A 15,226-nucleotide genomic window follows, 5' to 3' on the forward strand; every position below is an offset into this window, starting at 1 on the left:
ATACTTGTGTTGTTAGACTATTACACATCATACTACTTAGTCAACCATTGATGTAACTAACACTCACAAACATGAATGTGAATCACTCATTATTAATTTGTGTTGTACTGTATAAGATGTGACGTTCCACATTAAGAAATAAAGTGTACATTCTACTATAGAGTGAATATGTGGAAGTGATGAGTTTGTAAATGTAACAAGAGGTATGTGGCTAACGATTACTGTGGATTTTTTTGTACCAGGAAGCAGTGTATTTCTTATGTAGTGTGTGTCTTATGTAAGAACAAAGAATCTCGATTTTACTTGTGTATACATTTGACCATCTCACTTAATATTTTGATTAGTTGTAAATATGTGTACCAGACTATAAGAAAATTTGACCAATATCCTGTTTTATGAAATACATAGGCATCTCTATTGCAAGAGTGTTTAAAGAATCCACTGACAATATAACACTCTGAAGGTTTTACTCAGCAACTGTAACACTTTCTGAATTATTCAATTAACTTTGTGATTAGCTTGGCTCTTCAAACATTTACTATATTTTATCCTGAGAATCGACTATTAATGAACTTTTTTTATAATATTCATTTTGTGTTCAGTTTGTCTGTTTGGTAATAAGGAAAATGTGGAACTTCAGAAATTGCACAGTGAACTAAATTGAGGTGTATCTGATCACATTAAACAAATATGGGACTTGTGATAGTGAAGTTTGCCATTTCGACTTAGGGACATGGCATGGTGACTGCACAGAAGATAGGACTTAAGTATTAATAGAATGATACTTCCAATATGTATGAATGCAACATTTTAATGGTTGTAACTATTAGTTCAATGACATTAAATTCTAAAAATATATTAGGAATTTTTAATGTAAGTAGTAGTACTTCATTTAATGTATAGACAGCAGTTGTATTGTAATAGTCAGGAGACACATTGGCTGAATGATGCAAAAAATACTCAGTTATCTCAAATTTTGTACATTGTAACTCTCTACTTACTTCTCCTCGGTTCATGGCTAGGAGAGCCTCGTACATGAACTGCCTGTGCAATGCTCTGACAAAGCAGTGTATGATATGTATAAAATTTGAGTAGGAATAAACAGTTCTATTGATGTCTAATTTAGGGGGAGATGGCTGATTACTGTACTCACACTGTGTGTTTGATTTACTCCTGGGAGAGAATTTTTAGTTTGCTATTAATGTATATATATTATATCTTTTTTATACTTTTACAAAATTAGCTGAAAATAATTTAATTTTTCTTTGTTTTTACACAGGTTCACTACAAGCTCCTTTCAGCATTGGTGCCATTTTCAAGTGTTCCTGTTGGTATTACACTTATGTATCATTTTATTCTATGCCTATGTGACAGTACTACAAGACTGTTATCTTAGATTATACTTTAGGTAGCCAGAGATATATTTTGGTAGAGATAATTTTTGTTTTATGTAAATGTACACTCCTAATGTTGCCTAATGTTTCTGTTTATCATGTTTCATTCATACTTTTCCTTTTTTTACTGAGTTAATAGTTTTCCAGATAATTTTTGTGTTTGGGGTCCATTTGTTCATTTCAGATGTCACTTGTATTTCTTTCTCTATGTGTATAAATTTCTATTTCTTCTGAAATGTTCATGTTTTGACCTTTCAGCATTCTGCCAAAGAATTTCTCTTGAAGGTAACTACATGACTGATATTAACAACATAGCAAATAAAGGAAATAATGCTACAAGATGTTTTATGGGAGTTACTCCATCTAGACATATATACATATGTGTAATATAAGATAAAAATATTGTAGTACTGTTACATTGACACAGAATAAAATGATATATAAATGTAATGTCAACAGGAACTCTTGAAAAATGGCACAAATGCCGAAACAAGCTTGTCGTGAATCAATGAAAACCCATATGAAATTAATTATTTGCAGCTAATTTTGTAAAATTATAAAGATGATGTCATCTTTATGGAAGCTGTGCGCCCAGAAAAGAGGAAATAATATAAGGGGTAACAGTAGAACATATTTACTCATAATAACTTGTAGGAAACTATGTAGTAATAATAATTACAAAATGTTCACCAAGTTATCCTACTAAAACACATTTGGTTATTATCAGAGGATAAACAAACTGAGCACTCAAGTTTTCACTACTTTGTAAGCAAAAACCATTAGCTCACTAAAATGTTCTTGAGCTAAAATAGCAGAGAACCTGTTACCAAGAGTTAATTCACAATAATGAAATAGTGGTTCTTATTTTTATGCCTGTAATTGCTATTATAATCAACTTTATGTAATTGCATATGCTATTGCTAATTAATATCATCTCAAGAGCTATGAAACTTTTCAACGATATTTTCATCTCTAGATTCATTAATTAAGCAAACTGTAACTATAGTTTATGTAAAGTATGAAATTAAGAATGAAACAAGTGTAATGCATTACTGAAATATTATGTAAGAGGCGAAAATGAAATATTGTGTGAGACAGATAGACGAAGCCACGTAAGCAACAGTGTTGGTTCAGTTGACAGAGGCGAAGTGTGTATTGTTAGGCTGAGTAAATTGCCTCAGAAAATGTAAATACCTTCAAAATTCTAAAACTTGTGTCCAGCCTGATTTCTTTAAGTAGATAGCGAGCTTGCAGCTGAATAGAGAATCCCAGGCCATCAAGACGAATGCAGCGAATAAAATGATTCACACCAACACATGCACAAGACGAGACACAGTCACAGATTTAAGAGCATGATTGCTGTCGACTTATATCTGCCAGTAAAGGTAGTTGATACACAATTATAAGAGTAATTTGCTTTAGGTAGCGCTGAATGTTAAAGGGGTGCGGTGAAAAGTCACAGTGCTCATTATAGCAACAATAAAAACAAATACTGACGTTGTAGAAATATTTTCTTCTATATTTATCTGTTCTATACACCCGATATGTTCGCAGTACAAAAGAATTGCTCCTTTTCTGTTCTGATTGATAGGTTCATTTACTTTCTTGCCAACAAATTACACGTAGACAACATAATCTGAGTGATATAAGATGAACAAAGGTTGCGCACCACAGAAAATGTGAGAATCACGCATGGTCTAGCTAAAGTAAATCAATTTCAGCGTGAGATGCTTTTACAGAAAGAATCACTTTTCTGCATTCTGCCTTGTGACCATCAAAGCGACATCTGGCTCTGCGCTGTACTCGGCCGACCGCAGAAATAAATTTGCATGTGTCCTGTATCTGGGAACCTTTTGTTGTATTGCCCCGAGAGACGATGGCGGAAACGGATTTGGTCGCCAGCGGGCTGTATTTCACTGGTTGTTTATGGCAGCTGGGACAAATTCTGAAACGCTACAGTGACCGTCCTCATGCGTATCACAATTTTTAGTGAGCAGAGAGAAAGTCTAACGGCTAACGTTTGCACAGATATATCCATCAGACCAGTGAGAGCAATCGAAATTACATCAACCAAATCCGATACAAAATGGAGACTTGCAAAACAAAGAAGAGAAAAACTAATTGCCCGCAGCTCTTGATGTTTTATCCGAAAAGGAACGGTGTACAGACGGGAACGAAATGAATCTGTGACTGAAAGAGAACCTGTAAGTGAATTAAAGGTATGACCAGTCTCTTTGTGCTTTATATTGTAGCGGTCCGTTTTCGATTTCGGGTCATGAAGTTTATCTCTAAGCAGTAGAGAAATGAAATAATTTGTACATTGCATACACTGTTGTTTTTCAGAGCTGATGCTGTAAGTCAGTGGCCGTCAAAGATTTCCGCTCATTAGCCAATATCGAGGTTGTAGGGCGACACCATGGGCCGCATGTGTTCTGGTCTTACTATTAACTGGCAACCTACATGGATTAGTAGTTATGAGCCCTAATTTGACTAGCTATAGTAAGAACCGTAAACTGGCCAACAGCAGTCAGTTATTGATCGGTAAAAGTCGGTGCCATTCGGAACACTTCGTGTCGGCTGTGTGTATGGTTCGGATTGCCGCCACTCTGCGACCTCCGCGGTTATGACACTGTAGCTGCCTGACACCGTTGTTATGATGTCTGTGTGAGCGGATGTTTAACTGATTAGTAACATCAATTGTGTATATAATTAAATGCATTATTAAATATGAGACACGATCGCAGATGTTTTCTAAATGATTTGAATGTTATTCTTCTTCTACTCATTTGATGTATTATAACAGCCTTACTTAATTTAATGTTCCTTGCTACAAACAAGTACCGTGTTTGAAGATGTCCGTCTCTGTAACGCGCATTCACGAATCGATGTTACTTATGTGTCAAAATTTATACCATAGCAGCTGATCGGTACTAGTCGGGGACGCCCATGAGTTGACAGTACTGGAAGACTAACAATAAAACAATCCTCCTGTCACGTCCTCTAGCTGCGCTACTTAGCACTCTACCCCTGATGTAAACAGCCAACTTTACCTACCTCACGGCCGAATTCACCAACTTCAATAAAAGTTAATCACATATAAATAAAGCAGTCTTTGTAAGTATTTTTGTTTGTTATTGAGGAGAAAAACTAGAAGCTTATAAGGTTAGTTGACTTTTTTGGATTCAGACATGTTGTTGGTAATTCAAGCAAACTATATAAATGGATGCACATACGTCTGTATGTACGAGGATCGTTCAATAAGGAATGAATGCCCCACATTTTTTTCTCAGGATCGTTCAATAAGGAATGCCCCACAGTTTTTTTCTCAGGATATACTTATTGTTAACAGCCAGAATTTGGTGACAATATACATGAACATATCTTGTCCATACTCTATTTTTCTATGTAGTCTCCATTACGTTCTATGGACGGCAACACTGCGAAAAGCGTGTATTCCCTGCTGCTGAAAATTCTTGTCCTGTAGGCGTAGCAGTGTTTTCTCTGCATGGCTGACACTCTCGTCACCTTCAAAGTGTGTTCTCCGTAGGGAATCTTTAAGTGGCCCAAAGAAATGGAAATCCGAGAGTGTCAGGTCTTGGCTGTTGGGTGTATGAGGTAGTGATGTCCAGTCCAATTTGGCGACATGTTCCCGGGTTCTCAGACTTGTGTATGGGGATGCATTATCGTGTTGGAGCAAGATTTCTGCCGGATTCTTGTCCTATCGAGCAGGTCGGAAACGGTCCTTCAGTTTATTCAGAGTCTTCACATAAGCCTCTGAATTGATGGTTGATCCTCTTGGCATCACATCCACGAGAATGACGCCATCATAATCTCAGAAGACGTTCACCATCACTTGTCCGGCGGAGAGGGTTGTCTTGAATTTCTTCTGTTGTGGTGAATGAGGATGATGCCACCCCATAAACTGCCTTTGTGTTTCCGATGCAAAGTGGTGTACCCGGCTTTCGTCCCCCGTAACGATCCGTGACAGAGAGACCTCTCCGTCGGTCTCAAACGCTCCAACAGTTCAGTAAAGGCTTTTCTTCGAATCTTGTGGTTCGCGGTGAGCATTCGTGGAACCCATCGTGAGCACATCTTTGAATATCCGAGAGTCTCGATCATTGCTGACGCTCTTACAATCCTGACAGACAATTGTAGAGCGGGTTGTCGAGTTGTGATGCGCCTGTCGGCACGAATAATAGCATCTGCATGATTCAGCATGTGTGGAGTAGTGGCTGTGACAGGACGTCCCGAGCGTGGCTGATCGTGGACCTCTGATTCTGCATTTCCTGAGGCTGTAACTTTCTTTACCAATCACCCAACTGTACTCCTATCAACAGCAGCGTAGCCATACTACTGCACACAAACGTTTATGGATGTTCACCACGGTCTCTTTCTATGCACACAACAATTCAATAACAGCACGCTGCTTGTAACGTGAGTCGTATGTTGACGCCATTGCCAGAACGGTTCGAAATTTCACAGGCGCACAGAAAAAACATAAAATGTGAAGCACCAAAAGGACGTTTGTCTATGCATATTAATGGAATCTTTTAAAAATGTGGGGCAATATTTATTGGACGACCCTCGTATGTTCGTCCAACATCTCCTCATAAAACACTGAACCGATTTCAACCAGACTTAGTACACGTGTCGTATACTGTCTACCAGTAATTACTGTGAGGGTAAAAATCAGCCACCTATCAAATAGGCGAGGGTGCGAGTGAAAAAGAAGTGTAGTTCATGACGCGAGAACATCCATATTTTAATTGTACGGTATTGAGAATGAGAGCAACTAGGGACTTGCAAAAAGCTTTGAATATAATTTCAAACTTTTACGAAAAATTTTCTCGCTGACGACACGCACAAATGATGAAACGAAAAATATATGTCGGTTACTACATTTTGTCTGTTCTTGCAGTAAAACTACCACATAAAGTACGGCATTTTCATTTATTATTTTGTTACTACTAACTGTATTCGTGACACATTTTGCAAATGGTATTGATATATGCCACTCAATGTATCAGAAAAGTTACGTCACTGTAAGACACTTAGTGCTGGACATACTACGTCATAATCATTGAATTTATTAAAAACTACAGCATCATGCAAGATGCACAAATTTATTACTTCGTTGGTATTAACTCTATTCGAAATACTTTTGCAGACAGTCTCCACATATGCCGTTGATTATACCTAGAAAAATACATCATTTTACGACCCCTAGTTCAAGAGATGCATGAGAAACTGCCGTATACTACATGACGTTTTAATTTATTACTTCCTTAGTAACAACTCTATTCTCAACACATTTCGCAAGTAGGTACATGCACAGTGTGTCCTAGTTCCGAAAGGACTGTGGGTACCAAAAATAATAGTCTAAAATTTAGTTCGCAAAATCACTGCTTTTTATTTTGAAAAAATAATCTCCCCTGAATCAAAAAATAAGTGAAATCATTTAAAAGTGTATACCGCTTTGGAGCTGGATTTAGTACTGCAGTACAGTTATCTTGGATGTCCTTACTGCGTCCTAACGGTGCCCTTTCATTGCGAACTTCCATTTGGGGAGCAACCAGAAGTCGGCACGGACCAAATCCGCCGAATACGGCGGGTGGTCCAGAACAGTGACCCGTTTTCTGACCAAAAACTCGCCCACAGTCTTCACTTTGTGAGCTGGGATGCATCATGGAGAAGCAGCCAGGAACCTGCCTCTCCTGAGGCGTTAGCGCCAATTCTGTCCAGTTGGCACATTAGATCGTCAAAATCACAAATTGGTTAGAGGGCTGTGTCCACGATTCTCCAAACGTTCTCAATCGTGGAGAGATTCAGTGACCTTGCTGACCAACATAGGGCTTGGCAAGAACAGAGAAAAGCAGTAGAAACTCTCGCCGTGCGGGCATTATCATACAGAAATGTAAGCCGAGATTGCTTGCCCCGATGGACAACAAAACGGGGCGTAGAATATAGTCGACGTACTGCTGTGTTGTATGGATGCCGCGGATGTCAACCAAAGGTATTCTGCTATGAAAACAAATAGTACCCTTGACTGTTACTCCTGGCTGTCAGACAGTATGGCCAACGACAATCAAGTTCGTATCCCACTGCTGTAAGGGCGTCTGCATACATTCTACGCTTGTCATCGAGGCTCCGTTAGAAACAGGACTCATCACTGAAGATAATTGTACTGCAGTCAGTGAGATTCAAAGTGGAAGATGCTCGACGCGACTGCTAATGGGCATGTTGGTGTACAATGGTTACATTTGTCAATGGTAGTCGGCGCAAGGGACGTCGGGAGCTCAGTCCCAACTCTGTTGCCGCCTATTAGTGATCCTTGTGGTCACTGGAGCACGACGGATCGATGATAATGATGAGTCCGGTGTTGTACGTAGCTCTCTGACGATTGCTCGGTCCTCGCAATCTTTCTAGGTTGACTGCTTCCTTCTTGAGCATGTGTCCGGCCATGATTACCCGTTCCTGCAACATCTTCGGATAACGGCATCTCTGCAGTTCAATTGTCTAGCGATTCACCAATAACTCCAACCAGCATCTTTGAGGCCAACTACACGTCCTCACTCAGATGATGACTTCTGCAACTTCTCTTTTGCAGGGTGTAGCTCGATTCTGTCCAAACAAGTAGTGGTCAACAACTCTTTCATGCAACAGCTAGCATCGATGGACCATGCCGCTTTCTTTCCTGTTACAAGCAAAAGATTTTTGAAGTTGAATTTGATGTGCCCATTTAACACTGCGATTCCATATTAGTCTCGTCTGATATTCGTTTTATCGATGTTTATTAACCAGTACTCCACCAGCCACAGCGCCGCACTGTCGCGCGCTGAGTGCTGCCAACATGCACAAGCGCTGCTCAGTCGCTGCTGGAGTAGTAGTTATTCTTCACGTTTTACTGTTGCTGTTAATGCATATCGATAAAACGAATAACGAACTAGACTAATTTGGGACCGCTCTATCGAATGGACACGTAAAATTCCACTTAAATATCATTTTGTTGTAATGAGGAACAAACCAAAGTTTTCCATCGCCGCTAGTCATTGCATCAAACAAGTGATGAGGTGAACTTGTTTGGGATGAATATACGTTGCAAAAACGAAATTGGAAATATCTGCCGAAATACCAGAAGAAAAGCAATTGAAGAGCCACGGTAGAGATACCTGATATACGCAGTGTACTTCAGAAGGAATAATAAATATTTTAGCAGGTGTTAATTGAAAGTAATTCGAATAAAACATTTATGACAGCATGTCTTATTCTTATTGATTACAGAGCTGCAAGTTGTTAGAATGTAACACACACAAATACTCACACAAGGTGATACACAAAGGCAAATGAAGTTCAAAGCCGATTTGCATAAACTCTGCCTCTGCGTGGGGTGGAGTTTCGAATTCTCTTTATAAGACGTCTAGTTATTTTGATGTCGTTTTTCCATTGTCTTATGGAGTATCACTATGTATCATAACCAAAATGATCAATTCGTCTCTGTAGAATTCACTCTTGACGTCGCTTTTTAGCCATCCCTATACGATATCTTCATGAAAGAAATGTGCATTGTAAAGGTCGCATTTGTTATTGAGATATGTTTTATGAAGATGTCTTGTAAACGTACCAGTATAATAACACGTGAAATGCAGGCAACGGTTTGAGAATGAACATTAACGTTAGAAACTAGGCACGGCCAAGAAATTGTCGCATCTGTGACTGAAATCTGAATAAATAAGAATTAAATTTGAGCAGCTCGTCCTCTTAGGAACAAAATGTTGGAATTAGATAAATAAGTTAAATGTTTAAATTTAGGAGTAATCCCGAATATCCAAAATTAAAGATAAAAAATTCTGTCGAGAGTGCTAGAAAAATGACAGCCGAATCCAAACAACTTTTACATTACTTCTCATGAAAGAAGTCACAAAAAAGAAAGACCACTATTTCGGACTGCTAGCGAGGTGGCGCAGTGGTTAGCACACTGGACTCGCATTCGGGAGGACGACGGTTCAATCCCGTCTCCGGCCATCCTGATTTCGGTTTTCCGTGATTTCCCTAAATCGCTTCAGGCAAATGCCGGGATGGTTCGTTTGAAAGGGCACGGCCGATTTCCTTCTCCATCATTTCCTCGCCCGAGCTTGCGCTCCATCTCTAATGACCTCGTTGTCGACGGGACGTTAATCACTAATCTCCTCCTCCTCCTCCTCCTCCTCGGACTGCTGAATATTGGTATGGTTGATCTCAGACGACTTACTCACTGTATAAATAATTTATCATCACTGAAATGACAGTAACCACAAGTTGATATCTTGCACCAACTGTAATGTCCCTAGCCATCAGCTATATCACATGCTGCCACTTGCGCGTCTGTCTCCTCCAGTATAGATTACTCCGTCTCTAAGTGGCAGGCGACGTCAATGGGACTGCGTGAAAGGCTGCCCGGGTCTATGAATAGGAATTGCCATTCAACCTCCACTTTCCTTTGAATTTAGATTTCTATAGATTTTCAAGCTTACAGACCGCAATTCCTAGCGAGCGTTTCCAAGGGCAATACCTAATAGACACCCACTGCCTTTACAGGTATTACTGCTATTCGCGTAGTTATCTGAAGTTCACTTCTGAGAATGTCCTACATTTAGGTTAAATCTTGCACTCCTACGCCTTTCTATGCAGTTCTTTTTCCAATGTCACTTGCTTTCACACAAGTGCTGCTACAGCTTTCAACCATCGTAATAACGATCTCCGCTTCGTAATTAGGACGGCAATTACACGGAACGCCATTAATTTCTTGTATCCGCAGCCACATAATGTCCTTAACTAGTTTCACATAATTTTTTGATGTACTTGATGCATTGATCTACGTCTACATCTACACACCACATGCCACCTTACGGTGTGTGGTGCGGAGGAGATTACTTCGTGTACCAGTGTCATTTCTCCCTTTTCCTGTGTCAATGACGTATAGTCCGCAGGAAGAACGGTTCTCGGTGAACCCTGGTGTGGGCTCGAATCACTCTGATTTTGTCATGGCCTTTTTGAGAGATACACGTAGGACGAAGAAATAATATATTGGTTGATCCTCCTAGGGACGTAACTCTCTCGGGACTCTAACAGTAGAGAGTACTGAGATGCAGAACGCCTCTGTTGCAATGGTGTTAACTGAGCATTGTCGTGACGCTTTCACGTTTATTAAATAAACCCCTAAAGAAACGTGCTGATCTTCTTTGCATCTTCTCTGTTCCCTCTATCGATCCCATCTAACACGGAACCCAGACTGACGATCAATATTCAAGTACTGGGAGAACAAGTGTTTTGTAAGCTATTCCTTTTTTCGATGGACAACATTTGTTGATGAATCTTCCAATGAATCCCGGTCTGACATCCACCTTACTGGCCATTAATTTTATGCGACTGTTCCATGTCAAATCACTCCGTGCACCTACTGCTAGATATTTTGTGGAGGTAACTGCTTCCAGTGATTTTTCTGCAATCGCGTAATCATACAATAAGGAGTCTGCGTGAAAATATATTCTCAATACGTTTCATTTGTTTACGTTGGCGGTCAATTGCCACACCTTGCACCAAGGGTAAATCATCTGGAGGTCTTCCTTCATTTCGGTGCAATTTTATAGCATTGCGACTTCTTGTACACAACACCATGATCCACGAAAAGTCTCATGGAATTTCCGACGCTGTCTACAATGTCATTTATACATATAGTGAAAAGGAATTGAACCATGACACTCCCTTAGGGCACGCCTGAAGTTACTTTTATTTTTGAAGACTTGTCTCCGTCCAAAATGACATACTGTGTTCTGTTTGCTAGAATCTACTTTTTTTAATTTGTGCTGAGGTCTTATGGGAACAAACTGCTGAGGTCATCGGTTCCTAGAATCTGCACAATCCAGTCACACAGCTGGTCTGATGTTCCATACGCTCGTATTTTGTTCGTTATGTGGCAGTGCAGAACTGTATCCAGCGGCTTCCCGAAGTCAAGGAAAACGACATCTAGCTAGGCGCCGGTATCTACTGCTTTCTGGGTCTCAAGGACGAACAGAGCGGTCTTAGTTTAACACAATCGTCGTTTTCAAAACCCCTGTCGATTTCCACAAGGGAGATTCCGCCATACGTTAAAATGTGAGTATCCTGAGGAATGTAAGGTTTGCTTTAGGTTGATCATTGATTACACTCTACAGGAAGGGCAGAGAATAGCTACGTATGTTGGAACGTTGAATGTGGCAGTCAATGTGTAGTCAAATGTAGTACTGAGATGACAATACAGGAGTCTCTTGATACGGATGGTTGCCAAGTCCGGGTGTGAGGTCCCCCCATCTTCCTCCAAAAGCGTAACGTCAATCACAAGACCGTTATGAAGCAGGGTTGTGTGTTAACATAATTTTAGTGCTCCTTTTTCTCTCGATAATCAAATTTGTGGGTTTGCCCAATAGTATCGACAAATGTAATTTACCTGCGCCGAATCCTCTCGAAATACTTACGGGGTACTTGTCGTCCATAGTACGGTATCGGCCGGCACTTGTACCGGACGCACTTTCAAGACCGCACGCCACCAGTAACGCCGGAGCGTTTCCCACAGCCGCCAATGCGGCACGAGGCAGTACCCCCTGTGAAAGAAAGCCTGGCCACGTAGTGCGTGACGTCACAACATGGCTACACATGGAGTCTAGCCACGAGGGAGCAGTAACTGCTGCGCAGAAGCAAACCCATTTCTGACGTTCTGCGCATGACGTCACTGAGGAACAGCTCTTGGCGCGCGCGAAGCGTACGTCTGAGCTTTGTGTTGTCGTGGCTCGTCCGTGTTGTGTTTCGTGCGTGTTGTCGTTTCCGTTTGGTTATCTTTGTGCAGCGAGTGTTTGTCCGAAGTATTTGAGTGTGTGGAAGCAATGCCAGGTTGTGCTGTTGTTGGCTGTAACTCTCACAATCGCAATACAAAAGGGACTGAAATAGTGTTGCATTGTTTCCCACGTGATGAAAGTCTGCAAAAGGTTTGGCTTTCAAAATGCTTTAGGAAAGATCCTGTGAACATAGGGAACGCTAGAATATGCTCTCGTTATTTCAAGGAAACGGATTATATCCGGGACTTACGTTCAGAACTGTTAAATTTACCGCGGTAACTAATCCTTAAGAGTGACGCGTATCCGTCTTGCAAATTGCCTTGTGGTAGTAGCACCAGTGATAACACAACGATTGCAATAGAAGAAAGGAAAGAACGTTTTAACAAACGTGGAATCCGTAGAAGAAGCCTAGAGACTTTAAAGAAGCTCTCACCATTGAAGAGGAATGTTGACAAGTATACATTTACAGATGAAGTTCTTTGTAGTGATCCACATAAAGTCACTTTACAGAAATCTGTAGCGTCACTACAGCTCCCCTAAGGAACATGTGCATGAAATTGCGAGCACGTAATAAAGATCTTAGAGGTCAGCTGTCCTCAATGAAACGACGTCTGCACGAAGAAGAAGTTAATAAAATGGAACTTGTGTCTCGTGAAACTAATCGAATACTGGGCAAAATATTTCACCCAATCAAATTAGAAGTTTGTTGCATGGTTCAAAACGGGTTCGATGGGGCAAAGAGGACATTTGTAAGTCTATTAATTTACGTGCTCTTTCTCAGAAGAGTTACAATTTCCTCAGAGAAGAACTCGGATATCCTCTACCTAAAGTGTCAACCTTGCGTTCTTGGATTAATCGCAGTTTCAGTTGCCAACCAGGAATTTTGAAGGTGATGATGAAATGCAGGCTGCAACACTGACTGACAGGGAACATATTTGTGTTTTGTCATTTGATGAAATGAACATTGACAGTAGAATTTGTTACGATCAGCAAGATGACAGGATTCTTGGACCTCACAGTAATGTCATTGTTGTCATGGTCCGAGGCTTGTTTGCAATGTGGAAGCAGCATATCTATTTCAATTTTGACGTTCAGATGACAGCAGCACTCTTGAACGAAGTAATTGTTTCCCTGCCCAACATTTGCTACAATGTTGTGGCTGCAGTAGCAGACATGGGTGCAAAGAATAGTTCTGTCTGGAAGGAGCTTGGCATTACTCATGAAAATACTTGTTTTCCACAGCCGTGTGATTCTCTGAGACGTGTGTGGGTGTTTGCTGACGTTCCCCATTTGCTCAAACTCTTAAGGAACCACTTGCTGGATCAAGGAATAATGTTGGAAAACGAGGCTGTGACAAAAACTGTGTACGAGAAATGGACCTTGAGTCTAGCTAGTCTTCAACAGTTTTATGGGACAGTGCTCGTGAACAGTCGTGCGGCGCGTTTCGCGTCAGTTTACTAGTAATGTGAACGGTGTTCCTGCGTTAGTGTAGGTGATTTGGTTGTTTACTTTCTGTGCACTAAACTGGTGATCTGTTTTTCTTGCCAGTGAAAATTTCGTTCCCTGCAAAATGCCGTTTCGATGCTCTGCGCCGAGTTGTAGAGGAAATTACGACGGTGGACCAAAAGTAACTGTGTTTAAATTTCCGGAGGATGAAGCAACGAGGAAGAAACAGTTGAAAAGTATTCGCAGAGATAACTTTACTCCTTCTTAAAGTTCAAGAGTGAGTATTTGTTTTGTTTATTTCTTGAAACAGGTTAAGTGTGCTAACAAAGAATAGGCACTTACGCAGTGTGGAACGTCAGCGACATTTTGACTAGTATATAAGATCTCAACAGCATAAGTGCCGAAGAAAACAGTGTTTCGTTTTCTTGTCCTGGCACTTCTACAGTTTAGCTGGTTTAGGTTGTACGAATTTTATATTCTGCAGGTTCAAGCAGTATAGTCTAAGCACATTCATACTTAAGCAGTTAAATATCTCAGTATATCTTTTTATGATTAAGTACATGCAAATAAGATACAGACGAGTTTCGATGTATACTGGTTCTAGTATTTAGTTCTGTTTTTTTTTTCTACTGTAAAAGGCTTCAGGAAGATGCCTGTTGAAAAACAAGGAATGTGGTATACCCAAAAATTTAAAATTAAGCAAAAGCAGTGTCTCAGTCGCTTGTTTTTAATAAATTATTTGTGGGAATTTGAAGTTCAATGCAAGGAATGTTACTATTAGTGATTATAGTAAGCTTCCGACTTTATAATGCACGAATAAATATTTTGCTTTAAAACCATAGAAAGTTGAAATGAATGAGTACTTGAACAGATCAATAAGCTATCAGAAAATGGAAAGGAAGAAACTGTGAAAACATGCAAAAAATAAAAAAAATACTTGTGTATTTTACAAATTCTTACTTTCTGGGCTTGCAATTTCAGATAAATTCCAGTGGCCTACACTGCTGTCTTATAGATAGACAACTAAAGTAATTGAAAACAATTGTGTGCTTAGGTTTAGCCTAATGAGTAGCACATAACTGGCACTGTATTAGCTTAATTTTATTGTCAGTTTTTATGTAATTTACGAACTGATATATCTACTAGGGATTAGCAGCAGAAATACAAAAGCAAAACAGTGTCTATCTCATAAAGAGCACTACCAATAAGTATTTCAAAGTTATAAGGGATACACAGTCTGATAACTACTTTGAATTATTCTGTTACTCTGTTTCACAGTCGCTTCTGTGGACCACACCTGTGTGAGTTTGGTGTCGTCATGCTTTTGTGTATCCGAGGCGTTCTTTACGAATTTTCGTCGTCTGGATCCCTTTACAGTCTAGTGCCGTGGCCAAACGGAATGCGAGCACCGGCACCAGACTCTGTGCGTGACGTCACTGAGCAGGCGCGCAGGCTTTTCTGCATGAGGGCACTGCCACGAACGATTACGCCGCTGCTCCTCTATGGAGTTGTAGCGGCGGGTGTACTTAAGTTCGAGCA

Source organism: Schistocerca americana, chromosome 5 (genome assembly GCF_021461395.2).
Source record: "Schistocerca americana isolate TAMUIC-IGC-003095 chromosome 5, iqSchAmer2.1, whole genome shotgun sequence".
Lineage (NCBI taxonomy): Eukaryota > Metazoa > Arthropoda > Insecta > Orthoptera > Acrididae > Schistocerca > Schistocerca americana.